Genomic DNA, 13815 nt, shown 5'->3' on the forward strand with positions numbered 1-13815 from the left:
TTGTGAATGAATTATGAATTTATTTTGGTGTATTGAGATTTTGGTGTATAGGATAAGAGGAGTACAACTCCACACAATTCCCACCACCAGATCTCCATATCCCATCCCCTCCCCTGATAGCTTTCCTATTCTTTATCCCTCTGGGAGTGTGGACCCCAGGTCATTGTGGGATGCAGAAAGTGGAAGGTCTGGCTTCTGTAATTGCTTCCACGCTGAACATGGGCATTGACTGGTCGATCCATACTCCCAGCGTGCCTCACTTTTCCCCTAGTAGGATGGGGCTCTGGGGAAGCAGAGCTCCAGGACTCATTGGTGGGGTCATCTGTCCAGGGAAGTCTGGTCGGCATTATGTTAGCATCTAGAACCTGGTGGCTGAAAAGAGAATTAACACACAAAGCCACACAAATTGTTGAGCAATCATGGACCTAAAGGCGGGAATAGTGCATATGAATTGTTGGGGGGTACTCACTGCAGACTACTGAGTACTTTTGCTTTCAGGTATATATTTTGCCTTAGTTTATGGATACGTGTGAACATGTGCTCTATCTCAGGGGACTTGGTCTATATCTAGGTTTTGGGACTTTGTTAGGAAGTAAACCACCTGGAATGGAATTAGAGTATACTATGAAAGGAAAGGTCTCACCTGGGTAATGAAGTTGCAGGGTTGTCATTCCACACCTGAAGTCTTTGGACACAGTCTGAAGTGAAGCATGCTGAGGTGGTACTCCATTGTGTTGATTAGGTTGGGACTGGTGGATGGAATATTATTTGGTATGAATTGAGAGAAGCGTGCAAGAAAATGCGCTCTACCCTAAGGGTCCAGGACCGGGTGAAATATAGTGGAAATGTGAGGTTCTTGCTGTCTTAGGGTTCAAGAAGACAATAGATAGTTATTGTTATAATCACATCATTTGGTAATTGGGTTAACTTTGAAAAATCCCTTTGTTAGGATTTTCTGTATAATACCCAACATCACCACAATTTATGTCCTTTGATATTATTTGTGTATAGCTGTGCCACTGGTTGCTTCTTTTCTCCCTGGACTAGGCTTTTGGGAGAGTCAATATATCAAAGACTAAGCCTATTTATTTATTTATTTTTTCTTTATTATTATTATTTTTCCCCTCCAGGCTTATTGCTGGGCTCGGTGCCTGCACCATGAATCCACCACTCCTGGAGGCCATTTTTCCCTTTTGTTGCCCTTGTTTTTGTAGCCTCGTTGTGGTTATTATTATTGCCATTGTTGACGCTATTCGTTGTTGGATAGGACAGAGAGATATAGAGAGAGGAGGGGAAGACAGAGAGGGGGAGAGAAAGACACCTTCAGACCTGCTTCACCGCCTGTGAAGCGACTCCCCTGCAGGTGGGGATCAGGGGGCTGGAACCGTGATCCTTACGCTGGTCCTTGTGCTTTGCGCCACATGCGCTTAACCCACTGTGCCACCGCCCGACCCCCTAAGCCTATGTATTTAAAAGACTCAGTCTGTGCTTTAAAAAGTTTGAGACAGTTTTTCCCCCTCTTATATTAATTAAATATTTATTTATATGACTACAAATTAATAGGAGTGTACATAAACACCATTCCCACCACCAAAAGACCACTCCACCCACCTGCCACCTCCGGAAGCCGAATATCCACCCTCACCCTTACCCTCACCCCAGGGTTTTTACTTTGGTGCCCTACTCCAGGGTAACCTATTTTTAATCAGGTGTCTATAGAGGGAAAAATCTTTAGATAACCAAGTATTCATTTCCACAGATAATTTTCGTAAAGGAGAAAACTTAGAGTAATTCCGGTTATTTCTAAATTCCCACTATGAAGTCCAGGTAAAGGACAACTCCTATGATTGCTCTTTTAAAAAAAAAAAAAAAAATCTCTTATCTCTTATTCTTATAGCTGCAGGGCCAAAATCTGAAGTGAAATGAAAACCAAATTCAAAGTCTGTGGCTAAATGGATTTGATTCAAGGAAATTGAATTCACAGCTTCCCAGTTTCTTTTATATTAGAATTAGACATTGATTGGAAGTGAGTTTTACCACGAAAATGGTTGGAGCTATGTGGGCAAATCTGAAACTAGATAGCTTGTACTTCTGAGTGTTGCTAAGCACCCTTTGCCAGTAAAAAGATATTTTCCTTCTCTTTCTTAGAATGAAATGTGACTTTGCCTGAAGTATCCTTAATTGTTTCTCAAAGGACTCTTTATCCTCCTCCTTACTTATCCTAACAACCTCCTATAGTTTCCGGAAGTAAAACTAGACTCCACACTTTTCACACTCCTGTAGTCAAATTGCAGAACAAATACACGTAAAGTTCTGTATTCTGAAAAACAGTTCTGGATTTTTGTTGGATCCTGGTAAAGACTGAATACCATGGACCATTATGCTATGTTATGATCTGAACAACCCATCATAGTGTAGGTATATATTTTGACATTTATTCATTTATTTATTTTGTTTGGGAGTTAATGGTTTACAGTATAGTCTGTAATACATAGGTACAACCTCTCATGTCACCTTGATTGGTGTTTAGGAGACACAACAAGATCCCAGTGTCCCTCATCCTGTCCCATTCTCTCCTTCCTCAGAGTCCTTTGCTTTGATGCAATACATCACTCCCCATTCAAGTTTCACTAACCTTATATGTTTCCTTATTGTTATTTATTCTTAAATTTCATCTATAAGTGAGACCACTTGGTATTGATCTTTCTATTTCTGGTTTATCTCACTCAACATGATGCCTTCAAGTTCTGACACAATATTGTAAAGGAAATGACGTCATCATTCTTAATAGATGCATATGTATCACAACTGTACCACATCTGTACCACAGTTTTCTTAACCATTCATCTGCCATTGTGCAACTGGGTTCCTTCCAAGTTTGGTCTATTGCAAACTTTGCTACTGTGAACATTGGTGTGTATGAGTTTTTTCAAATAGTTTTTTGTTTTGTTTTTCCTGGGGAACTTCCTGGGAGAGGGATTATTGGGTGATGAATCTCCAGACTGTTTCTTACAGGGGTTGGACCAATTTATGTTGCCCCCAGTAATGTAGGAAAATTTGTTTCCCCTAACTGCCTTCCCAAAAGTTGGTGTTTCTGTCTTCTTTTCTAATGTATTACATTTTCACAGGTGTAAAGTTGTATCTCATTGCTTTTTTTCTATCTGCATTTCCCTGGTCATCAGTGACTGAACATGTTTTCATAGGTCTATTGCCCTTTGAATCTCTTCTTTGAAGAAGTTTCTCCTCATGTCTCCCCCTCCCACATTTTTCAATGGGATATTTTGACTTTTTATTGTTGAGTTTGGGGAGTTCATTATGCATTTTGGTTATCAGTCTTCTTTCCTATGTGTGAAAAAAAATATACATAAATCTTTTCTCCAACTCTGTGTGGAGTGTCTCTTTGTTATGGTGGTGATTCTCTTTGCTTTACAGAAGCTCTTCAGCTTAATGTAGTCCCACTGGCCTATTTATGCTTTTTTTTTTTTTTTTTTTTTGCAGTTTGATTTGAATGGGTGAAAATGTTGAAAAAAACTTATATGGAAGACAGTAAAACCTGTTATCTTCTAAGTACTTCATGGTTTCTAGCCTATCTTTTAAGTTTTTGAACTATTTGGAGTTAACTTTTGTATATGATGAAATATGGTGGTCCAGTTTTATTTTTCTGTAGGTTACCACCCAATTTTTTCAATACCATTTGTTGAATAGAATCTCCATTTTTTCATTTTTAGTTTCCAGTCTTAAATTTGGGCAGACACTCAACCCCTCTACTATTATACAAGTGGATTATTGAACTCAGTTATACAATTACAAGAAAGTTGAATGAACAAGTGGTGTAGATGTCCATGATGTCCATTCTGCACTGCTTTCTGACTGTCAACTTGCATGTATGTACTCATAGGAATTTTCCTCTGCAAAATTCCCGAGGATGAAAAGTTGGAATTGTTTTACAGGAAGTTCTACATGTTAGATAGGCTAACATCACTGAAAGATAGACAACTCCAGAATTATAAAGCTGCTGGTGCGTTATCCTGAAGACTGGTGAGGTTAAGGGAAATCCTCTCAGTGACCTGAATTTCAAACATGCTTAGTTGTTTATTTTGCCCAGGTAGGATTTGGCCATAATTATTAATACTGTTTAATGGCAAAAGATAATGGTTTTGATGGATATTACAGAAAATAGGAATGAACTGGAAGTCTAGTACTAAGTAGTAGACTTAGTAAGACTTACTAAGACAGACTATGTGGAATAATCTCTAAACATGCAACAAAGAGTGGAGTTATAGATCTCATATAAATTTTTGTTAAAGAGTAACCTAGCAGAGGAGGGTGTACATAACCTGATGTACAAGATGACCAGCTTTGTAGATAACATAATTTTTTTTAACACCTCCAAAGAGAGGTTGGGTCAACATGCTCTGCCACTTGTGGAAGACAAGTCCTGCAATGAGTGCAGCCTAGACTGTTCCTATCTATGACCACAGAATACAAGTTCAGACCTACAGGGATGCAAAGGTTACACAGATACCTGTGTTGAATATGGGCCCTAGATCAAATTGAATGGGTTAAAAGTTAGCAATATTATATACTTTTCCCATATTTGGGAGCTACTCTCTGCCCTGAACCAACTTTCTAGTCTTATTTCCAACTCCAACACCAACTCTCCAGACAATACCATTAGCCCACCTACATGTCATCTCTTGGGCTCAGGCAAAGATTAGTAAAGTCATGGGCCCCTTGGAATATACCTAAAGCAGGTTTCTTAGCTTTTTCCAAAATGGAGACTCCAAATCTCATCTGCTCTATTCTTACATTTAGGTTCCTGATTACTTAAACAAAATGTTCTGCTTTAGATCTTAATGCTTTTTCAGCTGAACCAAGTTGCAGATGCTATCATATCGCCAACCTGACTTCTCTGGGCAGATGACCTCACCAATTTACTGTGGAACCCCACTTCTCCAGGGCCCTACCCCATTAGGGAAAGATAGAAACAGGCTGGGAATGTAGATCGACCTGCCAATGCCCATGCCCATCAGAGAAGCAATTATAGAAGCCAGACCTTCCACTTTCTATACCCCATAATTATCCTGAGTACATGCTCCCAGAGGGGTAAAGAATAGGAAAGCTTTCAAGGGAGAGCATGGGATGTGGAACTCTGGTGGTGGGAATTGTATCTCTCTTATCCAATGGACTTGTTGATAATTATTAATTAATTAATTATTAATTGTTGATAATTAAATCAACAAAATGAAAACAATTATTATATTTATTTATTTATTGGCTAGAGACAACCAGAAATCAAGAGGGAAGGGGGTGATATAAAGGGAGAGAGACAGAGAGACACCTGCAGCACTGCTTGACCACTCATGACGCTTTTCCTTTGTCAGTGGAGATCAAGGACTTGAACACAAGTCCTTGCACATTGTAACATGTGCACTCAACCAGGTACACCACCACCTGGTCTCATGCTAGATTTTTTTTCACTCCTCCAGATTAACATTTCAGCTAGAGATACAGAAGGAAAGATGCTATAGTACTGTATCTTCCCCCAGTGCAGTGAGGGTAGAGGTTGACCTTGGCAAACATCCTATTATACAAATGAGTAATTTTATCCAACCCTAATCTGATTTTTTAGCCAATAATTTCTTCCTTGCCCAATGATAATCTGAACAAAGTGATGAAGGATGGAGATTCTTCATAGATTTAGCAATATGTACTTCATTCTGCAAGACAGGTTTCTTCTTATCACTTGTGAGCATCCAAACAATAGTTGATAATAACCCTCTTTCTCAAAGATGGCTTAATTTTCTGGTGTTATTTGTCATCTACTTGGTGATAATCTTATATTGAGCTATTTTCATTAATCAGGGGCCAAAGTTCTTGCTCACTTGAATAAACCCTCTGTATATGAATTTACCTTCCTTGCTTACAATGTTCTGTCAAGATCATCATTAGTGATAACTCCTGACTCATCATTGTGGTGTTCCACACAGCACTGCTTATAACCAAAAAAAGGTTATTTTACAGAAAACGAAACATGACAATAGATTCACATTCATGAAACTAATTTTAACATGGCTCTCATCATCCCAAAGCAGATAGATTGAAGTTGCATTTACAGTTCCAGCTAAGTGGAGTCTTGAGGATATATTGGGCTATTGGAAAACTCATGCATAGAAAAGCATATGCAAATAAATTAGAACTTTTCCAACACCCCAGTAGATAATGTCTTCTAATGTTTAGTGTATATTCTAAATTGGTACCACAATTCCAGAGCAAGGAATTACAGGATACATAATGAGTGGTTTCACTCATTATTGTTCCTAGTAACTATTCAGTGAAAGGATTTTTTTTTGCTTTCTTTCCCTAAAATTTTAGATTCTGATGCTTCCACCAGAGGTCATTTTACTTTCCTCATGTCAATTAAGAAAAGACAACAGGCAGAGTTATTATATTGAATGACTGTTGATTATATTTTCAAGAAGAAATTGAGTTGCTGCAAAAAATAGAGGAGTGGATAAGGACTATGTTGTAAATTTAGCAGACCCCTCTATAGTGCTTTTACTGTTCCTATGTCTCATGGAAAATGTTAACAGAGAAGTACAACAACTTAATACAAGTAAGCCAACTCTTTGTCTAGACCCTGAAACCACTTCTATAGGCACTTATTTCACTTCTCCTATAAATAAATGAAAGTTGAGTCTTCCAGCAAGAAGGAGTCATAACCAATTTATATGTTTTTAGACACCAAAGAAATTGTGGAATGGAGATGGTGCAGTTTAAAGTTTTGGGGTGTGGGAGATAGATCACCTTGTTATGGAATAGATCTTGCATATCTATGTACTCAGATTTGATCACTGGAAATGACAGAGCTGAGAAATTTCATAAGGATGATGGACTCTAGTTGTTGTTGTTTTCACTGCATCAGCCCAACTGAACCAAATTCTTCCCTAAATAACCTTCACTTTACAGTCTTAGTTTAATTTTGACAAAGGAAAAACAAAATAATACTTTTTTTTTTTTTTTTTGCCATCAGGGTTATTGCTGGGGCTTGATGCCTGCCCTACGAATCCACTGCACCTGGAGGTAATTTTCCCCATTTTTGTTCCTACTGCTGTTGCTGTAGGATAGGCCAGAGAGAAATCAAGAGAACAGGGGAAGAGGAGGGAAAGATAGACACCTGCAAACCTGCTTCACCGCTTGTAAAGCGACCCCCTGCAGGTGGGGAGCCTGGGGCTCGAACCTGGATCCTTACACCGGTCTTTGCGCCATGTGTGCTTAACCCAAGGCGTTACCGCCCGGTCCCCAAAATAATAAGTTTAAAAGGTGTGGGGGAGGGTGGTGGTGCATCCCGTTAAGGCATATATCACCATGTTCAAGGACTCAGGCTAGAGCCCTGCTCCCCACCAGCAATGGGTGATACTACATGAGGGGTGAAGCAGGTCTGTCGGTGTCTATCTACCTACCTACCTACCTACCTACCTGTCTGTCTGTCTGTCTGTCTGTCTATCTATCTATCATCATTTTCTACTCCTCTCTCAATTCCTCTCTGTCCTGTCAAATAAAATAGAAAAAAAAGAAAAAGGAAAAAAAAGTCACAGGGAGCAGTGGATTCACAGTCCCTGCAGGCACCAAGACCCAGCTATAACCCGGAGGGCAATAAAACTAATTGGGGTGGGGCGGTGGCACACTTGGTTAAACACATATAGTGCTATGCACAAGGACCTGAGCAAGGACTTAGGTCAGAGCTTCTGCTCCTCACCTGCATCAGTGATGCCTCACAAGCTGTGAAGCAGGTCTGCAGGTGTCTACCTTTCTCTTTCCCTTTCTATCTCCCCCTCCTCTCTCATTTCTCTCTGTCCTATTGAAAAAAATGGGATTAAAAAAAAAAAAGGCCACCTGGAACTGTGGCTTCCCAGTGCCCATTAATAATCCTGTAGGAAAAAAAAAAGTGCAGCATGAATCACTATATGTTATAAGTTTAATGTGGACATCACAGGTATTTTTGTAACTTGTGAAAACTGTCATTGTGTTACTAATATTTTTGCTTATATGACAGTTCCCAATCTTGCAAAGGTACTTTCATAAGCCAGGTACCTGTGTATTTCCATGATGAGGTTTCCAGTTTTCTCTATAGGTCGCTCATATCCTTGCAATTGAGGAAAGTTTCAGTTAGTCTATGTAGGTACCAGTGTATTGCTTTCTGCTGCCTCTAGCCTGTATTTTATTTTTTCTTGATTGATGTCTCCCATTCCCTACAGATACTTCAAGCCCATCATCATACATAATGAAAACGGATCTTCTGGGTTGTGTGTTGCCTAACTCCTAAAATAAATTCCTTATACTGTGCCACTCGTGGTTCTGCTTCATTGAAAAGGCTTTTGACTGAAACTGTGGACAAAGGAAATTTTCAATAAAAAATAAGAAGGGAGCTTCCAATAATCATTGACAATGCACTCTCTGAAGTCATATCATGTTGAAAGTTTACCAATTGCTGAGTATTGTCAATTTTTAATATTTATAGGTACACATATAAAATGCCATGTCAGCTGACAGAGTTGTTACGGTGTTTTCTAGGTTATAGAAAAGTTATTGAGTCAGGTTTTTCAAGCCTTCTTTGAGAGTAATTGCTGACATAGTTAAGTCTAGAAATTCAGGGTGTATTGGGCAAAGAGCATATGCCCTTACATCTGTTGTTTTCTGCTTCAAAGAACCCATCATCCCATGCTGTTTGTTTGGTTAAAAATATCTCATTATTGAAAAATATAGTGAAGGGGTGACCATGCTGCCCTGTTTGACTGTACCCCAAGTATTCCCTTCTATTTTAAGACACTAAGAACTAAGAATGTATGTTGTACAGTTTATGGGTTGATTTAGAGAATTGTTCATTTAGAAAAGCAATAAATGAAATTTAAAAAATAGGTTGAAGGTGCAGAAATTAGGTTTAGACAAGAAAACTTTCTCTTAACTCAATCAAAACCATAAAGAAGGCCAAATTTTACTCAGGAAGAAACATTCATTCTGATGGAAAGGAAGAATATGTGTATTTCTTGTGAATTTAATAAGCTAATTTTGAAGGTAATTTAAAGTATGTATGTTTGAAACTTATGGTTTTAATCTTTAGGATTCACTATCCATAATTTTAGTAGCATAATTTAATTTATAGGTTTTGTTGTGCAGTATCTAAAGTGAACATATAGTTAATAAACATATAATTACTTCTGACATATATGCACACATATAATCAGGTGTGTATATATATATGATGTATACGCACATAGAAATATTTAAGTATTTTATCAGTATTAAGTATTTTAATCCTAACCCTAACTTTTTTTAAAAGTTTTTTTTTTTCTTACCAGAGCACTACTCAGCTCTTGCGGATAGTGGTGTGGAGGGATTGAACCTGGGACTTGCAGCCTCAGACAGGAGAGTGTCTTTGCATAACCACTCTACTATCTACCTTTGCCTTGGAAAGATTTGTTTATTTTTAATTAAAAAGAGAAGAATAATAAAGAGACTAGAGTACTATTTAGCTCTGTCTCATGGTGGGGCCAGGGTTTGATCCTAGGAGCTTTGGGGACTTAGGTTTATAAGTTTGTTGTGCTCTGGACTATGCAATGTCCCCAGAACCCCCAAAACACCTTCTAAGAAATACACATGCCTATGTGTGGGTGAGAAAGGAGGGAGAGAAAGAAAAACTGATAAGAAGAACAAATCCACAATACTTTGTTATACACAGGGTAATTCAAATAAATACTTAAAAATATAGTCCATCTTCTGTCTCTGAAAGTTGTACAGGAATGCAGGAAAGAAATTAAAGAATTGTCCCTAATTTTTTTTGGCATGTTCACTTAAATTTGTATTTCTCAATTTTCCTGTCTATAACAGGCATTCTGCTGAAATACAGTGACATCTCATTTGGGTTTCATAATTGTCCTAGGAGGATAAAATTGGTGTATTGAAAACTTGTTAACTACTTGCTATCAATAAGTAATTTCTGCTGTGTCTCAGAAATGGTTTGCATTGAGAATATAACAGATTTACAAGGTCTTAATGAATGAAACTGTATATGAAGGCATTTTCTACATTATTCCAAGTAGAGGAAAATGCCTTTAAAATACCAAGTCTAGTAGAAATTTATTAGCAATCTTTAATCTTGAATTTCTTTGTGTGTGATTGTTGAAAACAATCAATACAATTATGTGATCTTTTGTTTCTTGGATTACAGAAACTTGTCTTTTCCAAGAATAAAAATTGAAGACCTAATGTAAATCAGGGAGCATTGTGTTATTTTCCTGTACTTATCTTATTTCTAGAATTAAGAATCAGCAATATTATTGTAAGTGGAATTTTACCAAACTCATAAAAACTTACTTACATAGAATTCAAATTGAATATGTCATATATGTACACAAAATTTAACATGTAAAAAAAAGCTTTAATTTTTTATGTTTTTTTATTTATTTAAAAAGGAAACATTGACAAAACCATAGGATAAGAGGGGTACAAGTCCACACAATTTCCACCACCAGATCTCTGTATCACATCCCCTCCCCTGATAGCTTCCCTATTCTTTATTCCCTCTGGGAGTATGGACTCAAGGTCATTGTGGGATGCAGAAAGTTGAAGGTCTGGCTTCTGTAATTGCTTCCACGCTGAACATGGGCGTTCACTGGTAGATCCATACTCCCAGCCTGCCTCACTCTTTCCCTAGTAGGTGGGGTTCTGGGGAAGCATAGCTCCAGGACACGTTGGTGGGGTCGTCTGTCCAGGGAAGTCTGGTCGGCATCATGCTAGCATCTGGAACCTGTTGGCTGAAAAGAAAGTTAACATACAAAGCCAAACAAATTGCTCAAATTGTTGAGCAATCATGGACCTAAAGGCTGGAATAGTGCAGATGAAGAGTTGGGGGGGGGGTCCTCCATTTTGTAGATAGCTAGTAGGCATATTTTAGTTATATTTCAAAGGGCCTGTGACAATACTAGTTCTTTTTTTTTTTTTTTTTCCCTGAGCCTGAAATCTGATATGCAGGTGGATCCAAGTTATTGTCTAGGGAGATGATTTATGGTTGGAAAAAGGACCAACAAGCTGTATCAGGGAAGAGAGTAGCTCCCTAATATGAGAAAAGTGTATAAATGTTGTTGACTGTAAACCCCATCGATTTGATGTGATCTGGGGCCCATATTTAGCTTAGGAGCCTATATGACCTCTGCATCCCTCTATCTCTGAGCTCACATTCTGTGGTCATGAGCAGGAACATTCTAAGCTGCCCCAATATCAACCCATCTTCCTCCTTCATTACTTGGGTGAGACCTTTCCTTTCATAGTATTCTCTAATTCCATTCCAAGTGGTTCACTTCCTAACAAAGTCCCAAAACCTAGATATAGACCAGGTCCCGTGAGATAGAGCACATGTTCACATGTATCCATAAACTAGGGCAAAATATATACCTGAAAGCAAAAGTACACAATAGTCCACAGTAAGTCAATATGAAGTTCTTGATGAAATACTATCTAATTAGACTTAGATACCTTCCTCACCTACTTCCTATTATAGTTCTCTCACTCACTCCAAAGCTAACCTTAGCAAAGCAAGGACTGCAAAAGGTGAATAAGGGCAAGAGACTGGCATACTTTAATGATGACTCTTGGATCGACCTTCTCGTGGAGCATCCCGTGAGTACCCATTCATTGGGGAAATTGACGATCCTGCCTAGCCAACTGAATCCACATGGATCCCAGTCACTTTCAAAGCCAGCAACAAGCAGCTCCTGACGCTGTTGACTGGCTACGGAAGAAGGGCAAACGCTAGAAGAAGAAGTCACTATCAGGCCACCCCATCAGCTGGGGCCCTATTCAGGGAGTCCTGAGATTCCCAAACAGACATGATGGGCCTAGACCTCAAATAAATCCTTCTCTCCATTGTTACTGGTCATCTATATCAGGAACAACAAAACAGACCCCTCTGTGGGCCCCCCATAAGACCTTGCCCTCAACTTGGATCAACAATGGTCAAGAATGTTCCCTCCTCCAAAGGGAGGATGGACAACATACTCTATGCTACACCTAAAGCTTTAAATATTAAATTACTAAAACTTTATTTTCTATGTCTCCATAGATATGATTGCTTGGTACATTAATAAAAATAAACTAATTCAATGACAAATTATTCATAATGATTTCCATATATTTCAAAATGTTATTCCAGTAATTGTGAAATATTGATACGTCTTCAATGAAAACAAAACATTAACAGTTATTTTTAGTTGATTGCTTTTCTTCTTCACTTCTATACTCATCTCTACACTAAATGTCCTGTAATATAGCTTAAAATGTATTGCAAAATTAAAACATGTATATAATAGTGTTCTGGATTTTTATAACACTATGCTTCTTTCCCATAATAAAAGAAGGTAATTGGGAATAAATACTGCTAATTATTTTTATTTTTATCAGTAATTTAATATTGGTTTACCAGGTTGTAAGATAATAGGGGTGTAATTCCATACAATTTCCATCACCAGAGTTCTGTGTCTCATCCCTTCCATTGGAAACTCCCTGTTGTTTACCCTTCTGGGAATATGGACCAAAATTCTTTTTGGGGTGCAGAAGGTGGGAGTTCTGACTTCTGTAACTGTTTCTCCACTGAACATGGGCATTCTGCTAAATATTTTTAAAAGTTGAATCCTGAAATTTATAGTCAAGTATTTTTATAATGTAAAAAGGAATCCAGAATGACTGATTTCATCTGAATTTGGTTTAAATTTATCCATAAATTTTCTTTGTACCCTTAGGGAAGTTTATTGACATTATGCTTTTTTTTTTCATGTGTAACATGGGAATAAAGTATTTAATACTAAAAACACAATGGCTTTTAAGTAAAAAAAAGTCATATTTGAGACATATCATCAAATCTCTCAGGAAGAAAACACTCTAAATTATGAGGTTTTACTGCATCATTTCTTTCAAGATAGAGCACTGAATTTTCTCTAGGCTAAAGCAAAGCAAATCTATAAAATATTTTCATATTATCTAGATATACTTCTAGGAATTTAATCCTTATATCTCTACAAAGTTTAGTGGCCTGTAGATTACATCCAATTACAGATAATTTTTCTCTAACATATGCGACTTGACTGTTTTAAATAAAAGTTAAATAAAAATCTTATTCTGGAGTCACATCAATAAAACTCATTATAATTCATCTAAGCCTGTACAAAGAAAATCCTCATACTTAAACATATATGATAATCTCATAATGATATGAGAGTGAAAGATAGGCATTTGTAGAGCATCTAAAACTTTACTTATGCTCTTTCAATAAAATAATATTGTAAGCAAATTTTTACCCTGTTTTCACATTACATGCTTTACAAAATAATGTGTAGAACTCAGAAGGAAATTGCTCTTAGATTTCTTGAGCAGGTTTATTGCATTTTTGGAGTATAGAAGGTAATTGGAATCTTAAAAACACATCCCCTTTGATTTCAATTTCTGATTATCAAGTTGCCTCTAATGTAACAGCATCCATATAGACAGAGGCAATATGACCAACACTCGGCTTGAAACAATAGAGTCTGCATCCCGAGGACATTTAATTGATACTCTCTTTTCACTAAACTGTTCCTGAAAATGCTATGTAATAAACCTCTGATTTGGTCTGTCTTATATCAAGAAAGTATTGTTATAAAGTTTATGCAGTGCTGACATCACCATGTCTTTCAATAACAAGTTTCAAGTTAAATACTTCAATTTCAGAGTACCTCATATTGATACTATGATGACATTAAATTCATAATTAATGAATTTTCCACT

This window comes from Erinaceus europaeus, chromosome 10 (genome assembly GCF_950295315.1).
Source record: "Erinaceus europaeus chromosome 10, mEriEur2.1, whole genome shotgun sequence".
In the NCBI taxonomy this organism is placed as follows: Eukaryota; Metazoa; Chordata; class Mammalia; order Eulipotyphla; family Erinaceidae; genus Erinaceus; species Erinaceus europaeus.